The sequence below is a fragment of the Cajanus cajan genome, chromosome 9 (assembly GCF_000230855.2).
Source record: "Cajanus cajan strain Asha chromosome 9, NIPB_CcT2T_4, whole genome shotgun sequence".
Taxonomy (NCBI): domain Eukaryota; kingdom Viridiplantae; phylum Streptophyta; class Magnoliopsida; order Fabales; family Fabaceae; genus Cajanus; species Cajanus cajan.
The window spans coordinates 48,477,657-48,486,208 of NC_138525.1; positions in this window are offsets into that span (position 1 = coordinate 48,477,657).

The window sequence follows — 8,552 nt, forward strand, 5'->3', positions numbered from 1 at the left end:
ATAAAATAAAAAAAATATTAAATAAAAATGTGTTTAATTAACTTTTAAAATGAGATAGTTGAACAATTAATTAAAAAAGTACAAAAGATATAAAAAAAATGTAGACATACATTATAACCAATCGATGATAGTCCAGTTAATAAAAAAACACTCATATCTAAAAAGACTTGAGAATATGTAAGTACAGTGTCTTAATTCTGATGTGTTCAGAGACTCAATTCATCTATTTTTTTTAAGAAAAAAATATAGATTATAAATAATATAATAAGCATATTAAAAATGATATATTTTTATTAATTAAAATGTAAAAATACTTGTTTTTTTTTTACTAGTGTAGAATCCGTACCATGTACGGGGAGAATATTTTTAAAAATTAATGTTATATAAAATTGATTTTTTATTTAAATGTTAAATTAAAAAATATGACAAACTGTTAAAAACATTGTATAAATATTTTGAATTTAAAAACATAAAGATAAAATTGAAACCATGAACCGATAAAATAATTTTGGTTTAACGCTTTGGTTGCAAATAAAATACAATATTATACGTTGATAATTTATGAAACAAAAACACCTTTAAAAGATTTAACTAAAAAATTAGGTAAAGATAGATTTCATTCTTCACACTGATGAATAAAGAAAATAATCATAATCACTGATAATATTATTTTAAATAAGTTTTTATGATTAAAATAATAATACCAGTTCAAAGTAATTATTTATGAAATATATTACGAACTGAATTCACAAATCAATTAATATTTTTTAATAAATAGAACATAACACACGTATATAGTATTTTTTAAAATTAAAAACATGCAATTCTTATAAAAAATATTAAATAATATTTTAAAAATTAAATTAAAAAATATATTTTATATTTTTATTTAAATTTAAATACTTTTAAAAGACATTAAAAAATAAAATGAAAAAAAGTTGACATTAATCTTCAATCAGTTCAAAAATAAAAATAGAAATATATTTTATTTAGAATGGATAAATAAAATACTATTTATTATTTATTAAAATAATTCAAAACTATAATTTTGATTATTTAACAATAAAATTAATGAAATAAACATAATTTGATTTGAATTGATTATTTTTTTAAGTATATTTTATAATTAATTAAAAAAATCAAATTATGCTTATTTCATTAATCTTATTCTTAAATATTTAAAACTATAATTTTGAATTATTTTAATAAATAATAAATTACATTTAATTTATTCATTGTAAATAAATAAATATATATATATATATAATTAAATTAAAGATTAATGACAATTTTTTTAACGTAAAATATTTCAATAATAATATAAAGCATATTTTAATTAATTTAATTAAAGAAGGTAAGTGCATGACCAAATTTACTATCTCGTTGAATGATGCGTGCTGTTGTGGATTTAATTTACATTCAGCGGTGGTTGTTTTTGTTGTTGAATGCTGATGATTCGAGTTTGCGGTGGCGCAGGTTCATACTTCGTGGGGGAAGTTGCTTCCCAGTGGGGATCCCAACGGAACGGAGCGGGCACGGGTTTCATGATATCTGTTCCATCTTTGTACCCGTATCCGTCGGGTATATGATTTTTATTCTCATTCCCATTCTCGTCGAGTATTAGATATACTTGTACTCGTATCAATACCTGTCAATTTTTTTTTTAAAATATGATATTTTTAAATTATCCTTTTATTATATTATAATTATAATTAGATTATTTCTCAATCTCATATTATAATAAATAATCACACATAAAAAATATTAAATTTTTTTAATATAATTAAATTGAAAGTATGTATTAAATTAAAAATAGAAATAAGGAAGGGTACGTGTACGGGGCGAGTAAGTACATATCTGTACCCAAACCCGTACCTGATTTAATATATCAGATTTTACTCGTACCCAGCTAAACCAGATATTTCCTGTCAAAATTAGAATGGATTCAAGTATTACTTACATATACGAGTATATTTATCATCCCTACTTATAAGGGAAGCGGATGAAGAGGAGTCGGGAGTGTTGTTCAATCTTTGGAGGAGATACGTGCTGAATAAATATGTGAGTGTTGATAGATTGGTTCGAGTTGGTTGCTGGATGTTCAATTGCGGTTGAGTGTGGGTTTAGGATTTGACTGTTATCAATGTACATGGATAAATGAAGTTCTTTTTTGAAACTATTGCTTTTAGTTTTCAGCTCAATTGTACAAGTATCATTATCTTCTGTTTGGCTTACGAGCAAAATCAATTTCACAAGCTTAGAATATTTAGCTGAAATTAATTTAAACCACCGTCTCAATGGTTCAACTTTAATTTTACACAAATTTATGATCTATTTGAGTAAACTTCTTCAAAAACACCTTTAAGAAGAAAAAATAAGAAGAAAAAATAAAACCAACTTTAAAATAAGCTAAAATTAACTTATGCATAAGAGAATTTGTAGAAAGTTTTATATAATTTTTTCTAAAAATCACATATTAGCTTGTGCATAAACAACACTAATTAAGAAACTTAATGGACACACAAATTGATTTTGTAATCAGTGATTAAGAGCGTGTTTGTATTTACGTTTCGGACGTGAAAATCCACGTTTAACGTGGAAGCTATTATTAATAACTTCCACGTTAAACGTAGATTTTCACGTCCGAAACGTGAATACAAACACACTCTAAGAGCGTTCAATTCTTTAACTTCCCGTCTATAATTGTCGGTCAATACCCTTTCATATCTCATTATATATTATAAATTGCATCTAATTATTATAAATACAGACAATTAAAACAAAATTCTTAACCTTTCATATACCATGATTTAAATTAAATATTAATGAAAACTAAATTGAAGATTAATATCAATTTTTTTTATTTCATTTTTTAATGTCCTATTTTTAAAAGTGAGATATTTAAACTTAAATAACAATATGAAATATATTTTTTAAATTAAATTTTTAATGAATTATAAAATATATTTTAAAAAAATCGATTCAAACTAAATTATGCTTATTTAATTAATTTTATTGTTAAATATTTAAAATTATAATTTTGAATTATCTTAATAAGTAATAAATAAGAAATAGCATTTTATTTATCCATTCTAAATAATATATATATATATATATATTTAATTTTTTTCATTTTTAAACAGAATTGAATTGAATTGAAGATTAATGTCATTTTTTTTAAAAGTAAGATATTTAAATAACAATATAAAATATATTTTTTAATTTAATTTTTGATTAGTTAAAAAAATATACTTTAAAAAACAATCAATTCAAACCTAATTATGATTATTTCATTAATCTTATTGTTAAATATTCAAAACTATAATATTGAATTATCTTAATAAATAATAAATAGTATTTTATTTATCTATTCTTAATAAAATATATCTTTATTTTCATTTTTGAAGTGAATGGAAAATTAATGTCAATTTTTTTCATTTTATTTTTTAAAATGAGATATTCAAAGTTAAATAATAATATAAAATATATTTTTTAATTAAATTTTTAATTAATTATAAAATATATTTTAATATAAGTGAATTCAAAACAAATTATGCTTATTCATTAATCTTATTGCTAAATATTTAAAATTTGTTATGAATAATAATTAGTGGCTTAATTAGTGGATGTCAATATTCATTATCAATCATTACCATTTATATTTCCATTATGTATTATTCCCTTTATTGTGTAATTGTTCAGTTACCACATATACTTATAAATAGGTTAGTCTTCTCCCAAAGATAATATACCAGACAGATTCTTTTCTCCATCTCTTATTATCTTGTTTATTCTCTTAACTTTTTCTGAATTTTCTTGAAGAATGTCATATTTTTCAAGACAAATATTTCAAGGTTAGCTATTCATTTTCCATAATAAGAATTTTATCAAATATTTGTATTGTTTATGTTGTTATGAATCAAAGTACTCTTGAAGACATTATAGTAGTCTTGAAGACACTATTAAATAAATAAATTCTTTATACATTTTTGAAATCTGTCTATAAGAATAAGATACTATCAAAGAATAATGTTCAACCTCTTTTACTTTATTATTTTTTTTTCCTCACCAGAAGTGAGAAATATCAATGTTTCATTGACGTAATATATTTTGAAATCATGTTTTTCATATTATGTATTTGATAAAATATCTTTTTCATGATTGTGAAATTTATTTTAATACAACTGATTTTCAAGACAAAAAAAATTATTATAAAAATATTTTTATAATGTTCTAGAAGACATTATTAAATAAAGATATTTTAAGATTTTTTTCTCTCATCAGAAGTGGGAAAATAGTGAGAAAAAAAAATGAAACCGAAAGAACGAACTTTGTTTTTTTTTTTTAAATTGAATGATTCTCTGTGAATGATATGTGTTGTAAAATTTTATAATTCTCCATGAATGTTATATATATACACATATAACGATTTTGCAATGATCTAGAAGACATTGTCAAATTAAGAAATTTTAAGCATTTTTTTCTCACTAAAAACGAGATAATTGTGCAAAAATAAAAAATAAAAGAATATTTTCCTCACCAGAAGTGAAAAAATAATATGAAAAGTGAAAAATAAAATCAATTTCACCATAAGTGAAAATTTTGATATAAATATATTATATTGTATTTGGTCCTTTGATATAAATGAGGTCATCACCGGAAGTGAAATAATTTTGTAAATTTCATAATTATAATGTTGAATAATATTTGAGGCACTTATAAAAATTATGACTAGAAAAACGTGTCCTTAAGCCTATTTAGGTTTTGTGTGATTTCTTGAAAAGATTATGAGTTTTCATACATCTGTAATTTGATATTCTTCATGATTAAATTGATTGAAACAAACAACTTGTCATGTAATTGAACTCATGTGTTACGTTATTGAATCTTAAAGGATTTGGTTTCAAATCCTATTGATATAATTGATGTCTAAAGATACATAACAAGAATGTCATTTTTATAATGATTTCTCGATTTGAAAAATATATTATATTTTTCATACATCTATTTTGCTCCAGAAGTAGCAATTTTTTTTTATAAAAGAAAAATGATTAAGAAATATCCTTAGTTGGTGTATTGACTAAAACAAAATATTGAGAATTTTTATGCAAGAGACCATTTTAACTAACATTATTTCATTCCCTAAAGTGAATGTTCTAATGTATTAATTTTTGTCTTCTCATATTCAATAATGCAAGAAATTAATGTTATATGATACTACAAATATAATTGAAGGCTCCATAAGAGCTAATATATTATTACTGAAAGAAACGAAGCTGCATATTAAAAATGCATTATATTTTTCTATGTGGACATTTATTGAAGAACCGGGAGATTCTTCAATTAAATATTTTCTCATGTACTGCTTGTTCCCAAAGGAAGTTGATAATCAGATCATCACCAACAAAAATTGGGGATGAATCTATCTTATTTTTAGAACGGATACAAGGTGATATTTGTGGACCAATACACCCCCATGTGGACCATTTAGATATTTTATGATTTTAATTGATGCATCAACAAGATGGTCACATGTTTGTTTATTATCAATTCGCAACCAGACGTTTGCGAGATTATTAGCTCAACTAATTAGATTAAGAGCTCGTTTTCCTGACTGTCAAATTAAAAAAAATTTGTTTTGATAATGCTAGTGAATTCACATCTCATTCTTTTAATGAGTTGATTTTCCCAACATTAGGGGGAGAACACAAATAGCTAGAAAAAGATATTAGCTGAAATGAATTATCACTATCTCATTTTGATCCTCGTTCAAAACAATGTGAACTAGAAGTTCAAAAGATAATTAATTTGCAAAATCTAGTCAACCAATTACCAAATGTATTCACAGATCAAAAAAGGGTGACTAAGTCATATGTACTAGCGACTAATGCTCTAATAAGAGTCGAAGTCCCTGTTGGATAATTTAATACTACAAACGAGTGACAAATACGCCTGAAGCGTGGTAGACCAATTGATTCAAAGGATAAGAATCCTCGAATAAAAAAGGGAGCTAAAGAGCAAAATGACCAAATTGAGGATGTAAAAACTCAAAAAGATTTCTCTGACATAACTAATATTCCAGTTCCTGAAGAAACTCAGGTACCTGAAATTATTGAAAATGAAGAGATCTCAATAAATTATGTCATGAATGAAATATGATGGAATCAAAACAATGTCAATATTGATGATGTGTTTGCATATAATATAGCGCTAAATGTAATAAATGATATTGAGAATCAAGTACTAAAGTCCATTAATGATTATCGACAAAGAAATGATTGGCCAAAATGGAAAGATGCAATTGAGGCAGAATTAGACTCACTTGCTAAACGAAAAGTTTTTGGACCGGTACTACGTACACCAAAAGGTGTAAAACCAATTGGATACAAATGGGTTTTTGTGCAAAAACTTAATGAAAATGGTGAAATTGTGAGATACAAAGCAAGACTAGTTGCTCAAGGTTTTTCACAAAGACCCGGTATTGATTTTGAAGAGACATATTCACCTGTAGTGAATGCAAACACTTTTTGATATTTAATTAGTTTGGTTGTACATGAAAAAACTTAATTTACATCTAATGGATGTAGTTACAACATATTTATATGGCTCTCTTGATGCTGACATTTATATGAAACTCCCATAAGGATTTAATTTGCCTGACGATGCAATTTCTAGAGAAGATTATTCGGTCAAATTGAATAAGTTCCTATATGGGCTAAAGCAATCAGGTCGTATGTGGTATAATCGACTAAGTGAATACTTGTTACAAGAAGGATATAAAATGATCCAATTTGTCCATGTATATTTATAAAAAGATCTGAAAATGGATTTGCCATAATTGTAGTTTTGTAGATGACATAAACATTATTGGAACTCTTGAAGAGCTTTCAAAAGCAATAAATTGCTTAAAGAAAGAATTTGAAATGAAAGATATAGGAAGGTCAAAGTTTTGTCTAGGATTGCAAGTTGAATACTTAGAAAATGAAATTCTTGTGCATCAAGAAGCTTATATAACAAGGGTGTTTAAAAGGTTTTATATGGACAAATCACATCCATTGTGCACTCCCATGGTTGTAAGATCTTTAGATGTTAATAAAGATCCATTTAGACCCCAAGAAAAGGATGAAGAAATACTTGGTCCTGAAGTACCATATCTTAGTGCTATAGGAGCACTAATGTATCTTGCTAATTATACACAACTTGATATAGCATTTGCTATTAATTTGTTAGCAAGATATAGTTCTTCACCTACACGGAGACATTGGAATGGAGTTAAAAAAAAAACTTCGTTATCTTAGAAGTACAATGGATATGGGATTATTATATTCAAATGTTTCCAAACCAGAACTAAATGGTTATGCAGACACAGGTTATTTGTCGGATCCTCATAATGGTAAATCACAAACAGAATATTTGTTCACAAGTGGTGGTACAGCCATTTCATGGCAATCTGTAAAACAAACCATATCAGCCACTTCATCTAATCATGCTGAAATTTTAGCATTACATGAGGCAAGTCGTGAATGTGTTTGGCTAAGATCCGTGATTCAACACATACGGGAAACTTGTGGTTTATCTTCTGGAAAAAATGATATCGACAATTATATATGAAGATAATGCTGCATGTATTGCACAATTGAAAGATGGATACATAAAGGGAGATAGAACAAAACATATTCTACCAAAATTCTTTTTTACTCATGATCTTCAAAGGAATGGTGATATAAATGTTCGACAAGTCCGCTCAAGTGACAACTTAGCAGATCTCTTTACAAAGTCACTTCTAAGAATTTTTTTTGAACAATTGATACACAAGATTGGACTCCGTTGTCTTAAAGATTGTATGCATGAGGGGGAGAAATAAATATTTATGAATGATGTACTCTTTTTTCTTCACTAGGTTTTTATCCCACAGGATTTTTCCTAGTAAGGTTTTAGCGAGACACATTCTAAATATTGGACATCCAAGGGGAGTGTTATGAATAATAATTAGTGTCTTAATTAGTGGATGCAATATTCATTATCAATCATTACCATTTATATTTCCGTTATGTATTATTCTTTTTATTGTGTAATTGTTCAGTTACCACATATATTTATAAATAGGTTAGTCTTCTTCCAAAGATAATACACCAGTCAGATTCTTTTCTCCATCTCTTATTATCTTGTTTATTCTCTCAACTTTTTCTCTCTTTTATAACAAAATTATAATTTTGAATTATCTTAATAAATAATAAATAACATTTTATTTATCTATTCTAAATAAAATATATATTTTTAATATTATTTTTATTTTAATACTGAATTAAAGATTAATGTCAAAATTTTTAAAAGTGAGATATTTAAATAATAATGTAAAATATGGTTTTTAATTTATTTATTTAATTAATTACATTTTTTAAATTTAATTACAATTTAATTTTTTAATTAATTATAAAATATATTGATATTGATCCATTGATCTGAGATTTCGTTTGGCTGCGGATAGAGGAGCAATAAATTTTGAACCGGACAGCGGACGCGCAAGTTGAAACGAGAGTGAAAAGTCGAAA